The sequence below is a fragment of the Ranitomeya imitator genome, chromosome 3 (assembly GCF_032444005.1).
Source record: "Ranitomeya imitator isolate aRanImi1 chromosome 3, aRanImi1.pri, whole genome shotgun sequence".
In the NCBI taxonomy this organism is placed as follows: Eukaryota; Metazoa; Chordata; class Amphibia; order Anura; family Dendrobatidae; genus Ranitomeya; species Ranitomeya imitator.
The window spans coordinates 339,743,640-339,770,562 of record NC_091284.1 but is presented as its reverse complement, the minus strand read 5'-3'; the positions used below and the strand labels follow the sequence as shown (position 1 = coordinate 339,770,562).

Genomic DNA, 26,923 nt, shown 5'->3' with positions numbered 1-26,923 from the left:
AGGTCATTAAGGTCAAAATAGGCTGGGTCATGAAGCGGTTACGTTAAAAATAAATAAATTGTAATCCGGTCCAAACTAGGCACTGTACAATCAGAAGGTCACCAGCAAGTTGCACCGAACGTGTATGTATCTGTGTCTATATATTTTATTCTGTGACTGCGATACTTGGCACTCCTCCATTCGTAGCCATATCTAATTTGACACCAACACGCATGTATTCCATTATTATTAATGATCTAATGGATTTGCTCATCTTCAACATGTCCTCCGTCACCAATCCATCTTATTGTGTTTGTGTGGCACTATCTTTGCCTTTTCACCTCCCTCTTTTACATCCCTGAGGATTGCAGGTTACAGCTGAGCCTGAACTCCATCAAAATAAATAAACCCTCCTTTATCCATCGTAAACAAAGCCTCCTCAGCCACCTCCCCCACTTTGATACGCCCCTTACTCCTCCATAACACTCTCGCGCTGGATCCTCCTTTTGTATTCCTGTAAAATATTCCCATAGTATGGGAAATAAAGCAGCAGGACAATAGCTGGAAAGGGACTCTATTGGCACTAATAGTGTGAAGACTCCAGAGTGTTTGTATGGAGGAGATTTCTTATTGTTTACCATCTGCAAGGTTTTCGGAATACATTCATCATCTCCTCCCCTCTGCTTTCCTGGGGGCATCAAGACGTTCAATCCAGAGAGGTGGAGAGGAGGCGTTAGTAGAGGTATGATAACCTATTAGTTGATGGAGCAGCTGGCACCTGGGGTGTAGCTGGCAAATAGAAGATACTCATTGCTGCTGCTTGGCGTTTAAAGGTCAGTGTTATTTCTAGAGGTATTGTCTATTTTCAGTGTCCTGTGACATGTAGCTGTGCATGTTATATCAATTACTGCAGTTTATGATCTATAAAATAATTAGACCAAGGGCCAGCCTACTTGTTGTGTGCTTGTTATTCTTTTAAAGAAAACTAACGTTTTAATTTAGTATTGCTGATGATGTTCCTTGGATGTATCATTCATTTCATTGAAATTACGCAGAGCTTTTATTTGAAAGTGGAAACCACAGATCACTTTGTAAAACATTTTGGTTTCTTCTGCACTTCAAATTGTAGATAGGGATGACCAACTTCATTTAGAGATGTGACTAAACAAAGTGCTGCAGTAGGACAACTGGATGCACAGTGCTCTCCAATCTACTATTCGGCTATGTGCCCACGTTGTGGATCTCTGTGGATTTTTCCATTCAGTTTTTGATTTCCAGGGTTTTGTGTGGATTTCACCTGCGTTTTAACACATGCGGATTCCTATTGAGGAACGGGTGTAAAACGCTGTGGAATCTGCACAAAGCATTGTCATGCTGCAGAAAATAAACCACAGAGTTTCTGCACGGAATATTCCGCACCATGTGTACTGCGGATTTTGTTTTCCAAAGGTTTACATGGTACTGTAAACCGGATGGAAAACTGCTGCAAATCCGCAGCAGCCAATCCACGACGTGTGCACATAGCCTTACTGGAACTATCTTAGACAAAAGCTGGTGCCCTTTTGAAGGAGAATAGCTGAATAAGATTCTCAGCCACAGAAACATTTCTCCATTTAAACAATGCAGCCCTTTGAGCCATGTGTTAGCTTTGGGGAATGTTGTTTGTTGTTCTGTGCTCACGCTAATACTTTAGGTCTGTACGTTGTTTTTTATTTTATTTTGGTGTACATAATTCTACGGTTTTAACTATTGTGGATTTTTTTTTCCAGAACTTGCATCACAGCTGTTTGAAAGCTATTTTTTTTTCTTTTAGTGCGTGTACCTATTTTAGGTTTAGAAAAAAATAATAGTTTTTTACAAGAATATTGGAAGTTGAAGTTTGTTGCTTTGGAGGTTTATGAACTGATCTCTTTTCATAACCATTTTTTTAAAGGGTTTGTCTTGTCTAAAACAACAAGTCTGCAGTCACTCTGTGACTGCAGATTTGTGAATCCTTACATTGCACTCCCTGCATGCTGTGGAGATTCTCCGTTGTCCACGCCTAGATTGTCTGTCAGTCACGTGACCGCAAATATGCGATATGCATACTCTTGGCCAAAATCCGACTAGACTGTTTCCGGCCTTGCGCAATACACTTGTATTGAGTGCGCCAAGAACAGCGTTACCGAAGCTGACACTTGAGGTTCCTCACAGAGTGCGCACTGTGAGGATTAACTTTTTAGACCAGACAACCCCTTTAACCTTTGCTTATCTCTTATGAGGCATTGCAGCATCCACCTCATGAACAAATGTCCTGTTGTAACAATCTCTTCAAAGTTGTGCTTTTGTCTCAGCGATTCTTTTGTAAAATTGTGTGAAATAACTTTTTTTTTAACTCTGAAAACTTGCAAATATAAGTTTTGTGGTTAGCCAATAAAGGTACCTATCACTCTTTTAGGCATAAAAGTATTTACATCTTCTTTAACCCCTCTTCCTGATATATGATGAATGGTTACATCATATGTTGGGTCCTTGACTATGTGGGCTCACAAGCTGTGCCTGCATCTTTCCATGCAGATGACTACTGAATTATTCAGCCATCATCTTCCTCTAACAGCCGCAGGCGAAGTAGAGCTCCATCCACAACTGTTAATCTCGTTTGTCAATCTGACATTAAACGCGTGCAGATAGGGGATGCGTGTCATAATATGCGCCATTGGAGATTCCATGTCATCATTGTGGGGCACTGATGGGTTTGCATGGTAGCCGAGTGAAAGGCCTGCTATTTATATCATAGCATAATCACAGGTTCCAGACCTTTAAGGGGACTGGGAAATATTGTGAAAAGTGGAAAAAAGATCTTTAGAAATATAGGGGGGGGGGGGGGGGGGAGAAGATCAAATATTTCGCCCTTTGCTCCATTAAAAATTTGTTAAAAAATACAGATACTTGGCATAACAAAAAAAACCTCAAACCCAAGAATTGTTTTGTATTTTTTTTGACTGTCAGAACATTGCAATAAGAGGTGATCAACACATCGTATCTACCCCAAAATGGTATCGGTAGAAAAGTCAGTGCAGAGAGCAAAGAATAAGCTCTCAAACAGCCCCATATTTTTGAAAATTGAAAACAGTATGGGTCTTGGAAACTGGCGACACAAGCAAAAAAGTTTTCTTAAAAAAAAAATTACTAATTATGGTAAATAATAAAAAAGAAAAAAAAATGTGGAATTGCCCTTTTTTTGCAGTTTCGACACACTTGGAATTTTTTTTCCCGCTTTCCAGTGCATCACATGATAAAATGAATAGTCATTCAAAACTCGTCCTGCAAAAAAACAAACCCTCATACAGCTTTGTGGCCAGAAAATAAAAATATTATGGCTCTTAAAAGAATGAGAGGTAAAAATGGAAATTGTCAGCGGCATGAATGGCTACGCATCAAAGCCTTGCAGTGCTGGGGTCCTGGACTCAATTACACCATCTGCAAGGAGTTTGTATGTTCTCCACGTGTTTTCTCTGGGTTCTCCGCTTTCCTCCCAAAGACACACTGATGAGGAATTTAGATTGAAAGCTCCAGTGGGGCCAGCAATGATGTTGTTTTTTTTGTTGTTTTTTTGAGTTCTAAAAGACTGAGGTTTTTCAAATAGAAACTGCTTCAAGAGACTTTCTTTTCATAAACTCGCTGTGAAACTTATATTCTCTCCTTTTTGGCGTGCATAACTGTCCGCCGATGCCCTCCCCCACATGGGTAGGCATTAACTTGTTAGCACTATGGGCGGCACTGCCTGGGGATATGCTTTTATCACCGGTATCATCAGTTCTGTGTTCCATGCATTATGACATTATTTCACTTCATCCAAGAACGGTCCCTTTCCTTTTCTCACAACTGGACCATTTGTAAAGTTGTTATAGAGAAGTGTGTTGAAGAAAAAAAAAAAGTGTGTGTGTATATATATATATAATTTTTTTTTTCTAAGGGTCACTTCCGTCTTTCTGTCCTTCTGTCTTTCTGTCTGTCACGGATATTCATTGGTCGCGGCCTCTGTCTGTCATGGAGTCCAAGTCGCTGATTGGTCTCGCCAGCTACCTGTCATGGCTGCCGCGACCAATCAGCGACAGCCACGGTCCGATTAGTCCCTCCCTACTCCCCTGCAGTCGGCGCCCGCTTCATACTCCCCGCAGTCACCGCTCACACAGGGTTAATGCCAGCGGTAATGGACCGCGTTATGCCGCGGGTAACTCACTCCGTTACTGCCGCTATTAACCCTGTGTGACCAAATTTTTACTATTGATGATGCCTCAGCATCTTCATGTGACCGCGACGTCATCACAGGTCCTGCACGAGAAGGACCTGCCGTGACGTCACGGTCATGTGACAGAACTACAAGGGGCCCTCGGAAGGTGAGTATGTTTTTTTTTTTTTTTTTAATTTTTTAACCTGTGACATACGTAGCTGGGCAATATACTACGTGACTGCACAATATACTACGTGACTGGACAATATACTACGTGGCTCTGTGCTGTATACTACGTGGGCTGGGCAATATACTACATGGGCTGGGCGATATACTACGTGGGCTGGGCGATATACTACATGGGCTGGGCGATATACTACGTGGGCTGGGCGATATACTACGTGGACATGCATATTCTAGAATACCCGATGCGTTAGAATCGGGCCACCATCTAGTGTAATAAATATAAATATATATATATTAAAATTACTGTATGTACTCGTGTATAAGCCGACCCCTAATTTTGCCACAAAAAAACTGGGAAAACTTAATGACTCGAGTATAAGCCTAGGGTGGAAAATGCAGCAGCTACTGGTAAATTTCAAAAATAAAAATAGATAACAATAAAAGTAAAATTAATTGAGACATCAGTAGGTTAAGTGTTTTTGAATATCCATATTGAATCAGGAGCCCCATATAATGCTCCATACAGTTCATGATGGGCCCCACAAGATGCTCCATACAAAATACGCCCCATATAATGCTCCATACAGTTTATGATGGGCTCCATGAGATGCTCCAAATTAAACTATGCCCCATATAATGCTGCACAAATGCTGATTATGGCCGATAAGATGCTCCATACAGATATATGGCCCCATATCATGCTGCACATGGCCCCATACAGATGCCCCATACAGATATTTGCCCCCATATGCTGCACATGGCCCCATAAGATGTTCCATACAGATATTTGCCCCTATATCATGCTGCACATGGCAACATATGATGCTCCATACAGATATTTGCCCCAGATGCTGTTGCTGTGATTAAAAAAAAAAAAAATGACATACCTCTCCGGCCCCAGACACTTGCTATAGTCACCTGCTCTCCGTTCCGCCGCTGTGTCTTCACTATTCTCTGCACCGTCGGTTCAGGAAGAGGGCGGTGCGCACACTAATCGCGTCACCGCGCCCTCTGACCTGCGTCACTGCAGAAGACACAGCGGCGCCGACGGTGGAACGAGGAGCAGGTGAATATCGCGCACTGCCCCCATCATACTCCCCCTGTTCTGGGCGCCGTCGATGCACGTCTGTTCCCCGGTGCCGCATTTTCTTCTTGTAGTGAGCGGTCACCGTTACCGCTCATTACAGTAATGAATATGCTTATTCATTACTGTAATGAGCGGTACCATGTGACCGCTCACTACAGGAAGAAGCTTCAGTGCCGGGGAAGCAAGGGACCGCGCCAGGAGCAGTTTCAGCCCAAAAAAGTGGGCTGAAAATCTCGGCTTATACTCGAGTATATAAGGTATGCATGTATGTGTGTGTGTGTGTGCGTGCGCGCGCGCGTGTGTGTGTGTGTGTGTGTGTGTGTATATATATATATATATATATATATATATATATATATATATATATATATATATATATATATATATATATATATATATATATATATATATAAAATTTTGGACACACCTCATTTACAGATTTTTCTGTATTTTCATGACTATGAAAATTGTATATTCACCCTGAAGGCATCAAAACTATGAATTAACACATGTGGAGTTATATACTTAACAAAAAAGTGTGAAACAACTGAAAATGTCTTATATTCTAGGTTCTTCAAAGTAGCCACCTTTTGCTTTGATGACTGCTTTGCACACTCTTGGCATTCTCTTGATGAGCTTCAAGAGGTAGTCACCAGGAATGGTTTTCACTTCACAGGTGTGCCCTGTCAGGTTTAATAAGTGGGATTTCTTGCCTTATAAATGGTGTTGGGACCATTAGTTGTGTTGTGCAGAAGCCTGGTGGATACACAGCTGATAGTCCTGCTGAATAGACTTAAGAGGAGACTTTGTGCAGCAGGCCTTCATGGTAAAATAGCTGATAGGAAACAACTGCTAAGGACAGACAACAAGCAGAAAAGACTTGTTTGGTCTAAAGAACATAAGGAATTGACATTAAATCAGTGGAAATCTGTGCTTTGGTCTGAGTCCAAATTTCAGATCTTTGGTTCCAACCACCGTGTCTTTTTGCGACGCATAAAAGGTGAACGGATGGTCTCTACATGCCTGGTTCCCACCGTGAATCATGGTGGAGGAGGTGTGATGGTATGTGGGTGCTTTGCTGGTGACACTGTTGGGGATTTATTCAAAATTGAAGGCATACTGAACCAGCATGGCTACCACCGCATATTAAAGCGGCATGCTATTCCATCCGGTTTGCGTTTAGTTGGACCATCATTTATTTTTCAACAGGACAATGACCCCAAACACACCTCCAGGCTGTGTAATGGCTATTTGAACAAGACTGAGAGTGATGGGGTGCTACTCCAGATGACCTGGCCTCCACAGTCACCAGACCTGAACCCAATCGAGAAGGCTTGGGGTGAGCTGGACCGCAGAGTGAAGGCAAAAGGGCCAACAAGTGCTAAGCATCTCTGAGAACTCCTTCAAGATTGTTGGAAGACCATTCCCGGTGACTACCTCTTGAAGCTCATCAAGAGTGTGCAAAGCAGTCATCAAAGCAAAAGGTGGCTACTTTGCAGAAACCTAGAATAGAAGACATATTTTGAGTTGTTTTACACAAAGGTGTGTCCAAACTTTTGGTATATATATATATATATATATATATATATATATATATATATATATATATTCACACTCTTACTAGATAGTGGCCCGATTCTAACGCATTGTGTATTCTAGAATATGTATGTATATAGCAGCCACATAGTATATAGCACAGGCCACGTAGTATATAGGAGTACTACGTGGCCTGTGGTATATACCATGTGGCTGCTATATACATATATATTGTGGAATACCCGATGCGTTAATATAGGCCACGCAGTAAATAACAGCCCACGTAGTATATAACACAGCCCACACAGTATATAGCAGCCACGCAGTATATAACACAGCCCGTAATATATAGCACAGCCCACATAGTATCTAACAGTGGCCACGTAGTATATAGCACGCAGTATAGAACACATCCACGTAGTATATAACACTGCCCACGTAGTATATAGCAGCCACACAGTATATAACACAGCCCACATAGTATATAACAGCCCACGCAATATATAACAGGCGACGTAGTATATAACAGGCCACGCAGTATATAACACTGGCCACGTAATATATAGCACAGCCCACGCAGTATATAGCAGCCACGTAGTATAGAACAGTGGCCACGTAATATATAGCACTGCCCACGCAGTATATAGCAGCCATGTAGTATAGAACAGTGGCCACGTAATATATAGCAGCCACGTAGTATATAACACTGCCCATGCAGTATAGAACACAATCCACATAGTATCGAACACTGGCCAGGTAGTATATAGCAGCCACGCAGAATCTAACACAGCCCACGTAGTATTTAGCAGTGTGGGCACCATATCCCTGTTAAAAAAAATAAAAATAATTAAAATAAAAAAGTGTTATATTCAGCCGGCGGGATCCAGCGAACCTGTGGCGATGCGTGCGGTTGCCGCCATCTTGCATTCCCAGGATGCATTGTGAAATTACCCAGATCACTTAGCGGTCTCGCGAGACCGCTAAGTCTTCTGGGTAATTTTGCAATGCATTTCTGGGACCGGAAGCTGGCGGGAGCGCATCGTCGGACTACGGAAGGTGAGAATAGCAGGTTTTTTGTCTTTTTTTATTATTTTTAACATGAGATCTTTTTACTATTGATGCTGCATAGGCAGCATCAATAGTAAAAACTTGGTCATACAGGGTTAATAGTGGCGGTAACTGAGTGAGTTACCCGTGGCATAACGCGGTCCGTTACCACTGGCATTAACCCTGCATGAGCGGTGACTGGAGGGGAATATGGAGCGGCCGCTGACTGCGGGGAGTATGGAGCGGGCACTGACTGCGGGGAGTACTATGGAACGGGCGCCGGGCACTGACTGCAGTGGAGTAGGGAGGGACTAATCGGATTGTGGCCATGGCTGATTGGTCGCGGCAGCTATGACAGGCAGCTGGCGAGACCAATCAGCGACTTGGATTCCATGACAGACAGAGGCTGCTACCAATGAATATTCATGACAGAAAAACAGAGACAGAAAGAAGGAAGTGGCCCGAAGACAATTATATAGTAGATAGAGAGATATCTAATATATAAAGCTGAATGTGTGTGTGTGTGTGTGTGTATGTCTGGGATTGGCATCTGAACCGTTGCAGCTACAGCCACAAAATTTTGCACAGTCACACGTCTGGACCCCGAGAGCTTCATTGTTGTGAGGTGAAATTTTAACCCCGCGCTTTCCAATTCACCAATTTTGCCCCCATCTACATAATGAGGAAAAAGTGAAAGGAAAAGTGTTGGAGGCAAATTGACAGCTGCCAGATGTGAACAAGGGGGACTTAAAGAGTGAGAGCGATGGCGCCAAAGACTATATACCGTACAGTTGCTAAGGTGGGGCCCCGACATGGGATACTCACCACACACGGGGATATGAACACGCACACAAAATGTGCCACACACTACCACGTGCTTGAACACATATACCACCCTCAGCACACATTTCACCACACATACACCAACCTCGCCACATAAGTCGAAACACAAAAGTCGCCGCTCAAAACTCGCCACTCGCAAAACTCGCCACATGCAAAACTAGGCTCACGCAAAACTCGCCACATGTGCAAAACTCACCTCAATGGAAAACTCGCCACACGCAAAACTTGCACCCGTGGAAAAATTGCCACATGCATAAAAGTTGCAACACATGCAAAAGTTGCCTCACACAAAACTTGCACATACTCAAAAGGCACCACACATAAAACTCGCCATGCGCAAAACTTGCTACATTAACCTGTCACATACAACTCGACACACAAAAAGTTGCTACACGCATGTTGCCACACAAAACTCATCTCACAAAAGTCGCTACATGCATGTCGCCGCACGCAACTCAACACATACAACTTGACAAACGAAACTCGCCCTAAAACACACACAAGTCTGGTATTATCCTTCAAAAATAAAAATCTGATTAATAAGCAGACAAACTACAAGAGCAACAAATGTACCATATATGAAATACGCCAGCTGTCAATCACATGACCTGTCTATTATGTGTATGTGTGAGCTAATATATACTGCCAGAGGGAGGGCTTCCTGTTGGCTGGGGATTTATCAGGCTGCCAACTTAGCTTACAAATACTGAGGTAAAAATACTGACCAAATAACGTGTGAACGAGGTCTAATACAGGAGGAGATGACATACAGATATATACTATGTACATGGGAGATAACACATGGGTATATACTATATACAGGAGAGATGACACACAGGTATATACTATATAGAGGAGTAGATGAAATACAGGTACATACTATATACAGGAGGAGATGACATACAGGTATATACTATATACAGGAGGAGATGACATACAGGTATATGCTATATATATAGGAGGAGATGACATACAGGTATATACTATATACAGGAGGAGATGACACACAGATATATACCTGTGTGTCAACTCCCCTGTATATGGTATATACTATATACAGGGGAGATGACATACAGGTGTATACTATATATAAGGGAGATGACAAACATGTATATACTGAGGTGAAAATGAGGGGTGTGAGGTGAAAATGAAAAGGTGTGAGTGCAAAATGAGAGGAGTGAGGGAAAATAGTGGAGTGATCGGAAAATGACAGATGTGAGGTCGAAATGACAAGTGTTAGGGGGGAATGAGAGGAGTGAGGGGGAAAATGAGAGGAGTGAGGGAGAAAATGAGAGGCGTGATGGGAAAATAAGAGAGGTGAGGTGCTATAACTAACCACAGATATTTACTATGCCCAGGCAATGCTGGGCTCTTCAGCTAGTGTGTGTGTGTGTGTGTATATATATATATATATATATATATATATATATATATATATATGTATGTATGTATGTATGTATGTATGTATGTATGTGTATATATATATATATATATATATATATATATATATATATATATATATATATATATATATATAATTATATACATACACACACAGTTATATGAAAAAGTTTGGGCACCCCTATTAGTCTTAAGCGTAATGTTTTCTAAAAATTGTTTTTTTTTTTGCAACGGCTATTTCAGTTTCATATATCTAATAACTGTTGGACACAGTAATGTTTCTGCCTTGAAATGAGGTTTATTGTACTAACAGAAAATGTGCAAGTATTCAAACAAAATTTGACAGGTGCATAAGTATGGGCACCCTTATCATTTCCTTGTTTTAAATACTCCTACCTACTTTTTACTGACTTACTAAAGCACTTTTTTTGGTTTTCTAACCTCATTGAGCTTTGAACTTCATAGCCAGGTGTATGAGAAATCATGAGAAAAGCTACTTAAAGTGTCCACTTGCAAGTTGTTCTCCTGTTTGAATCTCCTCTGAAGAGTGGCATCATGGGCCCCTCAAAACAACTGTCTAATGATCTGAAAACAAAGATTATTCAACATGGTTGTTCAGGGGAAGGATACAAAAAGCTGTCTCAGAGATTTAACCTGTCAATTTCCACTGTGAGGAACATAGTAAGGAAATGGAAGAACACAGGTACAGTTCTTGTTAAGGCCAGAAGTGGCAGGCCAAGAAAAACATCAGAAAGGCAGAGAAGAAGAATGGTGAGATCAGTCAAGGACAATCCTCAGACCACCTCCAGAGAGCTGCAGCATCAACTTGCTGCAGATGGTGTCACTGTGCATCGGTCAACTATACAACGCAGTTTGCAGAAGGAGAAGCTGTATGGGAGAGTGATGCGAAAGAAGCCGTTTCTGCAAGCACGCCACAAACAGAGTCGGCTGAGGTATGCAAAAGCACATTTGGAGAAGCCAATTTCTTTTTGGAAGAAGGTCCTGTGGACTGATGAAACCAAGATTGAGTTGTTTGGTCATACAAAAAGGCATTATGCATGGCGGCCAAAAAACACAGCATTCCAAGAAAAACACTTGCTACCCACAGTAAAATTTGGTGGAGGTTCCATCATGCTTTGGGGCTGTGTGGCTAATGCCGACACCGGGAATCTTGTTAAAGTTGAGGGACACATGGATTCCTCTCAGTATCAGCAGATTCTTGACAATAATGTTCATGAATCAGTGAAAAAGTTGAAGTTACGCAGGGGATGGATCTTTCAGCAAGACAATGATCCAAAACACCGCTCTAAATCTACTCAGGCATTCATGCAGAGGAACAATTACACTGTTCTGGAATGGCCATCCCAGTCCCCAGACCTGAATATCATTGAACATCTGTGGGATCATTTGAAGAGGGCTGTCCATGCTCGGCGACCATCAAACTTAACTGAACTGGAATTGTTTTGTAAAGAGGAATGGTCAAAAATACCTTCATCCAGGATCCAGGATCTCATTAAAAACTACAGGAAGCGACTAGAGGCTGTTATTTTTGCAAAAGGAGGATCTACTAAATATTAAGGTCACTTTTCTGGTGTGGTTCCCATACTTATGCACCTGTCAAATTTTGTTTGAATGCAGATTGCACATTTTCTGTTAGTACAATAAACCTCATTTCAAGGCAGAAACATTACTGTGTCCAACAGTTATTAGATATATGAAACTGAAATAGCTGTTGCAAAAAAAAATTTTTTTATAAAACATTAAGATTAATAGGGGTGCCCAAACTTTTTCATGTAACTGTGTGTGTAAAAAAAAAAAAAAAATATATATATATTCAGTTTGATTTTACTGTACACTGCGCTGAATTGCCGACTTCTCAAAGAACACTGGTGCGTAAAAATCGGACAGCACTCGCATGGTGCGAGTGCTATGCGTTTTTTTTTCCTCAGTCAGATTTCGCTGAGAAAAATTTAAAAATGAGATGTCACCTATTGACTAACATTGGTCCGAGTGCAATCCGATTTTTTTTTTTTTTTATCGGATTGCACTCGTCCGTTTTGCTCGCACGTGAGTATGAGCCCTAAAAGAAAAAGCAGAAAACTCTGGAGTAGTGAGTATAAGATAAGTGAACGCTGAGTTGGACCTGCTTGTGGCGTCATTTACACAAGAAGCTGCTGGCTACGGCATGCATCTTGTGAGTGTCATCCTGGTGGATTTTCTCGTGGAAATGACTATCCTATTATTGGCAACAAACCACAGAGTGTTTAAAGAGGGAGATTTCAATACAACTAGTTTTTATTGCAATGTTTGGTAGAAATGGAAAGTCTTTGTATTTGTATGTCATGGTTGTTTTTTCTGTTGCCTCCAAAAAAAAGAAGAGAAAATTGGAGAGCACTCACCGCTCTTTAAAATTCAGTCCTTTATTGAGGCATATAAATCTTCGGCAGGGGAGACTGTGAACAATGAATGGACAACCAGAGGTGACATGATAAAATATTTGCTTGAGAAGGCTTTTTGCAATGTGGGGGAGCTATTGTTCAGGGAGGGGATGGCTTTTTTCTCTGGGTGTGGGTTTAGCAGAGAGTATTGCTGTCTTCTCATTGCCTGATTGCACTTTTCAGTGCATGAATAAAATTGTAGTCCGAAGGGGAATATTGTGCTGTATGAGAGATAAGCATAACCTGTTTACACTTTTTTTATTAATGAAAGTATTACGGTACTTTTTGACTGGTTAGATCCTTCTAATTAGCACTTTAATTATACAGTCTTAAGGAGGTGCTATTATTTCATATATCTCCTAAACTCTGTAGGAACCTAGGTTGTTACTGTTTTTCAGTTGAAAAATAATTCAGTGTCATGTTTTCTCACAACGGAGATGTTATTCTGTCTTCAATCTTTTTGAATCAAAGTAAAATATTAAAATGCTAATTATACAGCTTTTCTGTCTGTGTGCATTGAAAAATGATTGCATGTGTCTAACAAATGCTGTAATGTGGTCAGCATTAAGAATCTATTTTTACATATTGTAGTTAAACATATTTGTAGTTAGTACAGATTTTGGATAACCTGCAGTGCATTCATGTTTAAAAATGTAAAATACAACCAGCAACATAATGTCATAATCTCTTTTATCTAGTTTTTACTGGCATAAATGTCTACCCCCTTTATTTGTCCAGCAGAGTTATTGTCCCCCTCCTTTGTCCTAGGAAGACACATGGATTGGTATACAGAGATCTTTCTTGCATTTCTCGCAGCTGGAGTGTACGTCTTATAATAAGATGCTTGAATGTTTAGGCTGATCATGCACCTGAGACAGACGCAACAGCTTGGTGACTTCTCTCCATCAAGCAGATGGTTCTACAAAATAACAACTCCACTGAAAGAAAATGCCATTTTTACAATGTAAAGCAGGACAAAATTAGGAAAATTGGAACTTCAGAAGGAAATTGGGTAGGGAAGTACATTTTAAACCTTTATTAATGAAAAAAGGAATACAAAAATATAATGGGTAACACGTTTTGAAACTGGATTGAAAGATGTATGAGATTAGTCTTTATATTTCTTGTAGACTGTAGAGCTCTCTAGTACAGAGCTTTATAAACCCCATGCTCCATACATGTAGCATTTCATTTTGCCATTTGTGTATACCTCCTTTTAGCAAATGTGCACATAGCTTTTTGGAGCAGAGACTTCAGATCTCAAAACTCCTTTAAAAAAAAAGTCTCAGGAGTAGAGTTGAGCAAATTTGTTCGGGTCCACTGCTTATTCGGCAAGCTATGGCGCTTACCGAATAAGCTGCAGAGGGACCCTGGTTTTCTGGATCGCGGCGGCTAATCAGCTGTTCAGCTCCGCAGCTGCTTGTGACAGTCACGACACATGCATGGATAGCCTTTGTGTTTAGCTCTCCATGCATGTGTGTTGACGGTGACACAGCCGAGGCACATGCAGCTGCGGTGCTGAACAGCTGATTAGCCGTGACGCTCTAGGTATCCGGGTTGCCTCCGCAGGTTATTGAGTAAGCGCTATAGCTTGCTGAATAAGCAGGGGACCCGAACAAATTTGCTCAACTCTAGTCAGGAGCACGTAGACTAAGTAAAGGTGTGTCAAAGGAGGTGTGGTTGGCGTATTCCGCCCAGGGAAGCCATATTTTCTCAAATTTACGGAATTTATCCATAATATGGCAGATAATTTTTATTTACCGTAATCGTATATCAAGAAAAGGCGTCTCTTGACTTCTTCTAATAAATCTAAACCTGATTTTTTTTTTTTTTTTTTTCCCCCAGGCCAATGCTGTAGTTTGCTTGGCTGCTAGGAATATAAATGAGATGTTTGGGAGTGATTAAGGATACTTTTATTAAGAAAAACACAGATTTGTTTTTTCTTTAATTAATCTAAAACCTCTGCAAAGATTTAGTATGCACAAAGCGTTAGGGTACCGTCACACTATACGATTTACCTACGATCACGACCAGCGATATGACCTGGCCGTGATCGTAGGTAAATCGTAGTGTGGTCGCTGGGGAGCTGTCACACAGACAGCTCTCCAGCGACCAACGATGCCGAGGTCCCTGGGTAACCAGGGTAAACATCGGGTAACTAAGCGCAGGACCGCGCTTAGTAACCCGATGTTTACCCTGGTTACAAGCGTAAAACTAAAAAAAACAAACAGCACATACTTACATTCTGGTGTCCGTCAGGTCCCTTGCCGTCTGCTTCCCGCACTCACTGACTGCCGGCCGTAAAGTGAAAGTGAAAGCACAGCCGCTGTGCTCTGCTTTCACTTTACGGCCGGCAGTCACAGTGCGGGAAGCAGACGGCAAGGGACCTGACGGACACCAGAATGTAAGTATGTGCTGTTTGTTTTTTTTTAGTTTTACGCTTGTAACCAGGGTAAACATCGGGTTACTAAGCGCGGCCCTGCGCTTAGTAACCCGATGTTTACCCTGGTTACAAGCGAACGCATCGCTGGATCGCATCGCTAGATCGGTGTCACACACACCGATCTAGCGATGACAGCGGGAGATCCAGCGATGAAAGAAAGTTCTAAACGATCTGCTACGACGTACGATTCTCAGCAGGATCCCTGATCGCTGCTGCGTGTCAGACACAGCGATATCGTAACGATATCGCTGGAACGTCACGAATCGTACCGTCGTAGCGATCGAAATGGTATAGTGTGACGGTACCCTTAGTCTAAGGGTACCGTCACACTATACCATTTCGATCGCTACGACGGTACGATTCGTGACTAAGGGTACCGTCACACTATACCATTTCGATCGCTACGACGGTACGATTCGTGACGTTCCAGCGATATCGTTACGATATCGCTGTGTCTGACACGCAGCAGCGATCAGGAATCCTGCTGAGAATCGTACGTCGTAGCAGATCATTTAGAACTTTCTTTCATCGCTGGATCTCCCGCTGTCATCGCTAGATCGGTGTGTGTGACACCGATCTAGCGATCTAGCGATGCGATCCAGCGATGCGTTCGCTTGTAACCAGGGTAAACATCGGGTTACTAAGCGCAGGGTCGCGCTTAGTAACCCGATGTTTACCCTGGTTACAAGCGTAAAACTAAGAAAAAACAAACAGCACATACTTAGATTCTGGTGTCCGTCAGGTCCCTTGCTGTCTGCTTCCCGCACTGTGACTGCCGGCCGTAAAGTGAAAGCAGAGCACAGCGGCTGTGCTTTCACTTTCACTTTACGGCCGGCAGTCAGTGAGTGCGGGAAGCAGACGGCAAGGGACCTGACGGACACCAGAATGTAAGTATGTGCTGTTTGTTTTTTTTTTAGTTTTACGCTTGTAACCAGGGTAAACATCGGGTTACTAAGCGCGGTCCTGCGCTTAGTTACCCGATGTTTACCCTGGTTACCCAGGGACCTCGGCATCGTTGGTCGCTGGAGAGCTGTCTGTGTGACAGCTCCCCAGCGACCACACTACGATTTACCTACGATCACGGCCAGGTCATATCGCTGGTCGTGATCGTAGGTAAATCGTATAGTGTGACGGTACCCTAAGTTCCCATGAGTATTTGGTAATTTTGTGTTTTGTTTTTTTTTGAGGATTTTTGCCTGTAAAATACACAGAGCGTTCCAGGAAACTTTGTAATTCCCACTATGCTTTTTTTTTTTTTCTTGCACTGCATCAAATCATAGGATGTGGTTTTGAAATCTGCAACAATCAGTTACTCATGCAGTAAATATACGATTTTCCCCATAGACTTGAATGAGATGCATAAAAAGCATGTGTGTGGAAATGCAGTAAAACGCCTGTAATTCAAAGCCAAGTAACAGGAAGTTTCCAAAACAAAGCATTTTACTTTTTGGCATGTCAAGCCTTAAATTAAAACTGCAGCTGAAAAAATGCAGTAAGGATTCTCTTGAAAATGCAATGAAAAATACAAGTAACCTAATTAGCCAATTGGGACAAAATTGCTGCAAAAAATATGCAGCATCAGAAATGCCAAAAATTCATAGTGGAACTTGGGTTTACTAGGGCTCCCATATGCACTAGAATATATAGCTGTATGTAGGAGACCTTCCTGAAGGCCATCATTATGATGACCACAACAGAAAAGCTGGAGGAGAATTTCATTCTGCAATCTGTTTTGGTAGGACCCATTCTGGTAGTTTGATTTTTGATAACTCATCTGTCAAGGTTTTTATAAATAAAGCTTTAGAACTGTGGAATTAGTTATGCAACGTTCTGTCCTTTTAAAATGAACAAGAACTAAGGCATTTTTTTTAGCTACAAATAAAATTCCAGAATGCTGTGTGTTTAGCTTACCAACAGCTGAGCATTGAATAGAGAGCCAGCACATCCATGTCCATCTCTTCCAACCCTATGTTCCAACTGAACTCAGTGATAGAAGGTGCCTATTTTAGCTAAATGCTCTGAGGCGAGGATCCCCAACCAGTAGTTTGGGAGCCGCATTTGGCTCGTCATCCAATGAATTCTGGCTTGTGGCGGTCTTCCAGCTCCAAATCTAGCAAAGTGCTATGAAGAGCACATCTCAAAAATATGCATGGTATCTTGTGAGTAACCCTGCACAGAACATCAGATCTGGATGCACACATACTAGTCCTAGGGGTTTAGAGAATGTAAGTATGGTACGCTGGAGACCGGATGATACTGCCGGTCAGAGGAGGAGCTTCACTCTGTAGGTAAGTGTTGGGAGTATGTGATGGGATATTGCTGAATGGGGGGTATTGAGGGAACCCCTGGATCTTAGTAGACTTCTTTGGGATGATTTCTGTGCAAAAGCTTTGGTTATCATTATACCCGTAATGGGGTCTTTGGTTGTCAATACTGTGAGAGTTTGGGAGCCGAATGTGGCTCTCGACCTTCTCTCTGGGTGGTCCTCAAGGTCATAAAGGTTGGGGACCACTGCTCTAAAGGTAAGAACAAGTTAATCAAAGCATGTAGGCTTGTTTATTCATTTAACTCAAATTTAATAGACCAATTTAATCAACCACACTTGCTATGCATGTTTCATACTTTGTAGTGATTCTTTAGCGCTTTTTCACCCCATTAGAGTGTACCTTCTTGAAAAAGACATGTACACAAAACCCTAAGGAAGAGAGGGGAATTGCATGCCTTATTGTCTACAGTCCAAGATAACTTTCTTACTCATGCTAACAAAAACTTTTCTAATGAGCTAATGAAGGCAGCAGCACCCTGGGCACAGTGCATGAATTAGGCCGGGATCACACATGCGAAAAACACGTCCGTGTCTCGCATGTGAAATCCAAGCTCTGGCGCCGGCACTTCGGAGCGGAGCGTGCGGCTCCATGTATTGCTATGCGGCCGCACGATCCGTTCCACAGTGCCGGCGCCACAGCTTGGATTTCACATGTGAGACACCGCCATGTTTCTCGCATGTGTGATCCCGGCCTTACTAGAAGTGACATTCCCACAAGAGAGCAGTCTGATTCTTGGAGTAGATTACAAACTCCCTGCCATTCTGAGAATGACTAATACAACTTAAGCTTAAAGCGATTGTCCAAGACTTGACATATTGAGGATGGTTGAGAAGTTTAAAATTGGTGAGATCTGACACTGCACCCTTTGGGTATGCCCACACAACGGTTTTTTTTTCCCTTGTTTTGCTTTGAGGTCAAATTTATTTTATTTTTTCAAGTGGAACCTGCTTCACCTAATTTTGTCCTAATGTGACATTTTAAGTGGTTTCTTGTTTTGTTTTATTTTTTTGTTTACTTTTTGGGTGGTTTTCTCAGCTTGGAAATTCCTTAGGCTATGTGCACATGTTGCGGATTTTCCCACGGATCCACAGCGTTTTGACACTGCGGATCTGCAGCAGTTTTACATGCGTTTAACAGTAGCATGTAAACCTATGGAAAACCAAATCCGCTGTGCACATGCTACGGGAGAAAAAAGTGCGGGAACGCAGCGTTGTTTTTTCCTCAGCATGTCAATTCTTTGTGCGGATCTGCAGCGTTTCTGCACCCATAGACTTGCATTGAGTCAGGCACATCCGCAACAAAACCGCAGATGTGAAAAAGATCTGCGGTTTAACTGTGGGGGAAACGCTGCAGATCGGGAGGAAGGAATTGTGTGGGCGGTGACTGTGTGCGGTCTGCGGGCTGTCCGTGAGTCTGCCGAGACGTCTGTGGGCTGTCCCGGGGTGTGTTTGGCGCTGTCCGGTGTGTGTGTGTGTGTGTGGGCGGGACTACAAGTCCCATCGGGCTGAAACTGCTACAGTGATGGTGATTGACACATAAGCCAATATTGGGACAGTAGTAGTCCCATCATCCGGCTAATGTGTTGAATGTGAAAAAAAATAATAAAAAAACACATAGAACATACAACATATAACATACAGTACATACTGTACATACAACAGATGACATACAGTACATACAACAGGACATACAGTACATACAACAGAACATGCAACCTATGACACAACAGAACATACAACATATGACATACAACAGTACATACAACAGAACATACAACAGTACATACAACAGTACATACAACAGTACATACAACAGTACATACAACAGAACATACAACAGTACATACAACAGAACATACAACATATGACATAGAACAGAACATACAACATATAACATACAACAGTACATACAACATGACATACAACAGAACATACAACATATGACATACAACAGTACATACAACATGACATACAACGTATGACATACAACAGAACATACAACATATGACATACAACAGTACATACAACATGACATACAACGTATGACATACAACAGAACATACAACATATGACATACAACAGTACATACAACATGACATACAACAGAACATACAACATATGACATACAACAGTACATACAACATGACATACAACGTATGACATACAACAGAACATACAACATATGACATACAACAGTACATACAACATGACATACAACGTATGACATACAACAGAACATACAACATATGACATACAACAGTACATACAACATGACATACGACATATGACATACAACAGAACATATGACATACAGTATATACAACATGGCATACAGTACATAGTTATATCTATAGATATATCAATGGATAGATGTAGATCGATATATCTATAAAAATATATCTATCTCATTCCTTCTATATCGATAGATGGGAGGAATGGGATAGATGGATAACAGATAGATAATATCTATATATGTATAGATACTGTATATCTATAGATCTGTCATCTATCCTATCTATCTCATTCCTTCTATCGATAGATCTATCTAAGGAATGAGATAGATGCTAGAATAGATGGAAGGAATGCGAGAGATGACCGTCTATAGATAGATGGATAATATCTATCATTCTATGTATATATCGATCTGTCATCTATCGATCTGTCATCTATCTATCTATAGATCTATCTGTCATCTCTCTCATTCCTTCTATCGATAGATAGATATTATCTATCTATAGATCTGTCATCTGTCTGTCCCATTCCTTCCATCTGTCTATCTGTCTCTGTGTGTAATGGAGTGTGGGTTGGACAAATGTAAAAGAGGAGGTTGGACAAGAAATTACATCACAAATCATTTTTTTTTGTTTGTTTGTTCAATATATCTTTATATAGCTTTCAAAAACTCACCAAAAACGAGCAAAAAACAAACCTGCGTTTTCTGCCAAGAGATACAGATTCAGTGTAGAAAAATCCGCAGGCAAATATGCAGTGTGTGCACATACCCTTAGGCAACGACTAAAACTCTCATAAAACGCCCCCAAAAGACAACTAAAACCCTGCCAAACATTTTTGTAGACTTACCATTGGTTTCTAATTTATCCCCTTCATGACCTTGGGATTTCCTGTTTTTGAGTTTTCATTTTTGCTCCCCTTCTTCCCAAATCTATAACTTTTTTTTATTTTCTATCAGTCAGTATGGCCGTTTGAGGGCTTGGACGAGTTGTACTTTTGATCGATTGATTTTACCATATAGTGTACTGGAAAACAGGGAAAAAATTTGAAGTGTGGTGAAAATTGCAAAAATGTGCAATTCCACAATTCTTCCACAATTGTTGTTTTTTTTTTTAACCATATTCACTAAATGCTAAAACTGACCCACGATTACGATTCTCCATTACGAGTATGTGGATACCAAACATGTATAGGTTCTTTTTTATTTAAATGGTAGAAAACACAAATCCAAATTTTGTTTTAAAAAAAAAAAAAAAGCCATTTTCTGAGACCTGTAACGTCTCCGTTTTGGATCTGGGGCTGGATGAGGGCAATGACTCCTGTAGACCCCAGAATGTCATGCCAACCCATCGAAGCACCGCGATCATGTGACAAGGGCGCTGATGGGTTGGTTTAGTGACACGCTTCCGTTGTCAGATTGATAGTGGCATTTAACATGTTAATAGCCGCGGGTGGATCGCGACTGCATCACTGTTAGGGACACGTCAGCTGATGACATCAGCTGTCATGTGCCGGAAAACAGAGGGCCTCAGCATCAGAGCCCGCACAGAATGCAGGGACACGACCAATGACGGCAGGCCACGCTGCTGCTTTGGTGGCTTGTGAGCTGGAGGGGGGGGGGGGGCAGTGCCAGCACTGGCATTGGGCCCCTCCGCCCGTTATTGCAAGTTCACCTGTTTCAGCACCCTGCTGATCCATTTGAAAGCCGTGATCAAAGAGGGAGCGTCAGGTGACACTTCCTCCTCCATCATACTCCCCCGCCGTGTGACGTCTCAGTGCAGTGAGCGCGATGACGTCACTACAACAAGAAGTAGAGGTGATTGCATATAAAAATAAAAAATTGTATCAGTAAGTACATTATGTTGGCCGTAATACTGTATAGAAGACTATGGGGAGTGCATTATACTATGGGGAGAAATTCCTTTAAGAAGAAATTCTGCTATGGGGCTCCATGATTTCTATCTGCCAAAAAGTGTCCAGACTGGAACTGGCAAAGTACAAGTGGGGAGATATGTAGCACTGAGGTTGTTAGCTTCACTAATCTAAACCTATGGAAAATCATCCAGCACACTAAGTGATGAGAGGGGTTAATGAGCCATGTTTAGTGCTAGGATGATAGAACAGGAGGAATCCAGGGGATAAATACCCAGCTTTGTAGAGTATTTGAGTGTTGGTGGGTCTGAAGGTGCACACTCTGGAGATGTGTTTTTGTGTTCAGGAAAGCTGCAGAAATATTTGACTGTTTAGATAAATGTGAGGGAGGTGTGCCTGCTACCAAAAGAACTCCCTCCAGTTGTTTGGAACTTCTTTTCAGGCTTCATTTCTGCCACAAATCTGGCATATGTGAAAATGCCCTAAATTTGCTCCTTACAGCAGGCGGTGGCAGCGCTAGTCTTGGCTTTTTCTATGCTCATAAATAATGTAGTAAGCTGCATGTCTGAAGCTATATTTAGCACAGTCACGCCAATGAAATGCACTGTACAATTTCTTACCTTTTTTTTCTTTTTCATAGAATTTTTAGCTTTTCATTAATATTGAAGATAATACTGTGGGAGGGTGAATGAAGAATAATACATCTCGCATTTTAAAAATCCACTGCACGTTGATTATTGCTCCTTTCAGCTCCAAATTTCTGGTCCATATTTTCAGAAATGCTGTGTGAACATGCCCTTGCCCATCAAATTGTGTGTAGCTCTGTTTGCTTCTGATCTCACATTCTCCCTACCTCTATTGTGTTGTCGTCAGCGTAGCATTACACAGCTAAACATTCACATTTAAAAATCAGATATTCCCATATCTGCTAAAAGGACAACGGATATCCGTACGTAATGAGCATCATTTAATAAACAGAGATAACATGTTCTTTGCAGGAAGACTGGCCTCTACTTTGACAGGGTGTGGGCATAAACATCCAGTCGTGTATCTGGCCGACAGAGGAAGCATGCACTTATTTACAATTAGAACTTTGCTTGTTTATTACATTCTACTTGTTTTTTTTGTTTTTAAGAAACTGTTGAGCAGAAAGTAGATCTGGTTGGATTGTATATCAGAATAAAAATCTTTTATTTGTTGCTTTATTCAAAGCTATCACTTGGCATGTTTGCTAATGACAAAACTGCAATATAAAGCACAATGGTGGTAAACCTCATGAGGTATGTTTCCACGGTAATGTATTGGCAGCGCTTTGGACGCTGCCGACTCTTGTACGTGCGGTGATTCCGCATGAGTTCATTGAACCATGCGGAATCACCGCATCCTATACATTGAACTGTGATATTTATCTTGCAGAGACTTGGCGTCTCCGCAAGATAAATTGACAAGCTGTGGTCTGGAAAGACGCGCCGCATGTGCATATACACAGGGAAGCCAGAGGCATCCCTGCACGCATAGTGGAGACTAGGCTTGAGCGAAACGGATCGGACAAATTCAAAAGTCGCCGACTTTTGGCAAAGTCGGGTTTCATGAAACCCGACCCGATCCTAGTGTGGGATCGGCCATGCGGTCGTCGATCTTCGCGTCAAAGTCGCGTTTCGTATGACGCGTTTGGCCCCATTTTTTCAGCCAATGAAGGAGCGTGGGCAGAGTGATGACATAGGTCTTAGGGGCGTGGACGCCTATCGCCATCTTGTCGCTTGTGCGCTGTAGCGATTTGCAATGTGTAACACCAGCTTTTCTGTTCAGGGATGGAGGAGAGAGGGAGAAGAAATTAGATTTCCCATTGACTTTGCATTGGGTTTCGTGTTTTGATCGATCCTCGACTTTTCGCCATAATCAGCCGATTTCACTCGACTCGACTTTTGAGATAGTCGGGTTTCGCGAAACCCGACTCGACCCTAAAAAAGTAAAAGTCGCTCAACCCTAGTGGAGACAGGATTTCATAAAATCCCATCCACCATGCTGTAACATCCGGCCGCTGGGGATTGCACGATGCAGCTGTACGCAGCGTTCATTCAGCAGCGTATACCGACTGTGGAAGCATACCTTTTACCCTCTTACGTTCTCTGAGCCTAGTATCAAGCCCATAACTTGGTTTTATGGCAGCTCATTACATGCAGCCTCCTGCATCTTCTATTTTATCCCCTTTACCACCAAGAGTTGTTTTGCACGTTAATGACCAGGCCAATTTTTACAATTCTGACCAGTGTTCCTTTGAGGTAATAACTCCAGAATGCTTCAAGGGATCTTGGCGATTGAGGGTGTTTTCTCGTGAAATATTGTATTTCACGTTAGTGGTAAAATTTCTTTGATAATAACTTGCATTTATTTGTGTAAAAAATGGAAATTTGGCAAAAATTTGGAAAATTTTGCAATTTTTAAACTTTGAATTTTTATGCCCTTTAAAACGGAGAAATATCACACAAAAAAAGTTATGAAATAACATTTCTCACATGTCTACTTTACATCCGCACAATTTTGGAACCACAATTTTTTTTCTCATTAGGAACGTCTAAGGGTTAAAAGTTAACCAGTGATTTCTCCTCTTTACAACAAAATTTACAAAACCTTTAGGCTAAGTGGACACGTTGCGGATTCCATTGTGGAATTTACTGCGTTTTTTACTGCGGATTTACCGCGGTTTCTTTTGTGGTTTCCTCTGCGGGTTTTCACCTGCAGATTTCTATTGGAGCAGGGGCGGAATCCACAGAAAATTGACATGCTGCGGAAAATAAACCGCTGCATTTCCGCGCGTTTTTTTCCGCAGCATGTGCACTGCGGATTTCATTTCCCATTGCTTTACATGGTACTGTAAATGCATGGGAAACTGCTGCGGATCCGCAGCTAAATCCGCAGTGTGTGCACATAGCCTTTACCCTTCAGGTGTTTCACAGGAGCAGAAGCAACGTGGAAGGAAAAAAATGAACATTTAACTTTAGCCACAAAAATAAACTTTAAGCAACAATGTTTTTATTTTCCCATGGGTAAAAGGAGAAAATGGACCCCAAACGTTGTCTAATTTGTCCTGCGTATGCTGATACCCCATATGTGGGGGGGAAAAACTGTTTGGGCTCACGTCAGGGCTCGGGAGGGAAGGAGCGCCGTTTCACTTTTTCAAACTAAAATTGGCTGGAATTGAGATCGGACGCCATGTTGCGTTTTGGAGAGCCCCTGATGTGCCTAAACAGTGGAAACTTCCCACAAGTGCCCCCATTTTGGAAACTAGACCCCCTAAGAAACTTATCTAGGTGTGTAGTGAGAATTTTGAACCCCCCAAGTATTTCACTAAAGTTTATAATGCCTGGGCGGGAAAATAAAAAATCCTATATTTTTTCCCACAAAAATTATCTTTTAGTCCCCAATTTTTAATTTTCCCATGGGTAACAGGAGAAATTGGAACCCAAAGGTTGTTGTCCAATTTGTCCTGAGTACGCTGGTACCCCATCTGTGTGAAAAAAAAAAAATGCTGTTTGGGCACACATCAGGGCTCAGAAGGGAAGTAGTGACGTTTTGGAAAGCAGACTTTGATGGAATGATCTGCGGGCGTCATGTTCTGTTTGCAGAGCCCCTGATGTGCCTAAACAGTAAAAGAAGAAAAAAATCCCACAAGTGACATCATTTTGTAAACTAGACCATCAAGGAACTTATCTGGATGTGCCCCCTTCTTGGAACTTATCTACTGTTTATGTAAATCTAAGTAAATTGGTAGTGCATGGAGGTGTGGTACAATTTGAAGCAATTTTTCATACACAGGCCAGGTTTTTTGGGGTAGGTGTTACATTGATAAATGGTGTTCTTGCGTATTCCCCTTTTGTAACACACTTGGCACCTTTTTTGCGCCTTACCTTTTTTCCAGTTTGGGGGACCTCCCCTGGGAAATGCTTCAGTTCCGGAAGTACTGGAACCTTCCTGAGTACCAAATATCAGGGCCTTAACCACTACCTACTGGAACTGAAGGTACAACATACACTTATATGAAAAAGTTTGGGCACCCCTATTAATCTTAAGCTTAATGTTTTATAAAAATAGTTTTTTTTTGCAACAGCTATTTCAGTTTCATATATCTAATAACTGTTGGACACAGTAATGTTTCTGGCCTTGAAATGAGGTTTATTGTACTAACAGAAAATGTGCAATCTGCATTCAAACAAAATTTTAAATGCAGATGTTTATCTGTGACACCAAGCAATAAATTTTAGAATATAAACTTTAAAATATACAGTTGTGTGAAAAAGTGTTTGCCCCCTTCCTGATTTCCTATTCTTTTGCATGTTTATCACACTTAAGTGTTTTAGGTCACCAAACAAATTTGCAGCATGATGTCTAGCTTTTGAGGAACTTTTGGTCTACTTCACATTGCCAGGCAGGTCTTATTAAAGTGATTTCTTGATTGAGAACAGGTGAGACCGTAATCAGGCCTGGGTGTGGTGAGGGAATTGGAGCTTAGCTTCCCAAAGATGTGATAAACCAAAGTTAATTTATGTTTTAGGGTATGTGCACACGTCCGGATATTTTCCTGACAAAATCCTGAGAATTCTGCCAGAAATCCGCGTGCTTTTTTCGCGCGGATTTCTCGCGGAATTTGCGCGTTTTTGATGCGTTTTTTGCACGGATTTTTTGCGGAATTTTTGCGGATTTTTCCGGAATGTCCATTTGGATAGGAAATCCGCAGAAAATCCGCAAAAAGATATAGCATGTCTGGATTTTTTGCGGTATGCGTTTTTTTTGCGGAAAAAAACGCTAACATATGCACAAAAAATGCGGAATGCATTCTAAATGATAGGATGCATAATGTTAGCGTTTTTTTTAGCGGATTTATAGCGTTTTTATGGCAAAATTCCACAAAAAAAAAAAACGCTAAAAATCTGGACGTGTGCACATACCCTTAAGGGATTGGCATGGGGGGCAATCACAATCACTTTTTCACACAGTGAATCCATTGTGGCTGAATTACAACAATTCCGCAAAGATGAGTGGGCCAAAATTCCTCCAGAGCGTCGCAAAAGGCTCATTGCCAATTATCGCAAACACATGATTGCAGTTGTTGCTTCTAAGGGTGGCCCATCCTGTTATTAAGTTTAGGGCCCATCCTGTTATTAAGTTTAGGGGTATTCACTTTTTCACACAGGGCCCTGTAGGCTTGGATTTTTTTCCCTTAATAATAAAGACCTTCATTTAAAAACTGCATTTTGTGTTTACTTGTTGTTTTTGGCAAATATTTAAATTTTGTTTGGTGATCTGAAACATTTGAGTGTGA

At 41.5% G+C, this 26,923-nt stretch overlaps 1 protein-coding gene across 16 annotated transcripts in view; it reads left to right on the top strand.

Moving 5' to 3' along the window:
* LOC138669913 (protein 4.1-like) overlaps nt 1–26,923 on the top strand; it is a 405,915-nt gene that overhangs the window by 95,776 nt on the left and 283,216 nt on the right. The window contains exon 1 of one of the 16 annotated variants that reach the window (XM_069756777.1): nt 439–721. The exons of 11 other annotated variants lie outside the window; for them this stretch is intronic. The gene's annotated coding sequence lies outside the window, so the exon portion shown is untranslated. Of the gene's footprint in view, nt 1–438; nt 813–26,923 lie in introns of those variants that run through there. 4 more of the 16 variants (XM_069756781.1, XM_069756773.1, XM_069756771.1 and 1 more) reach the window with 4 other exon arrangements.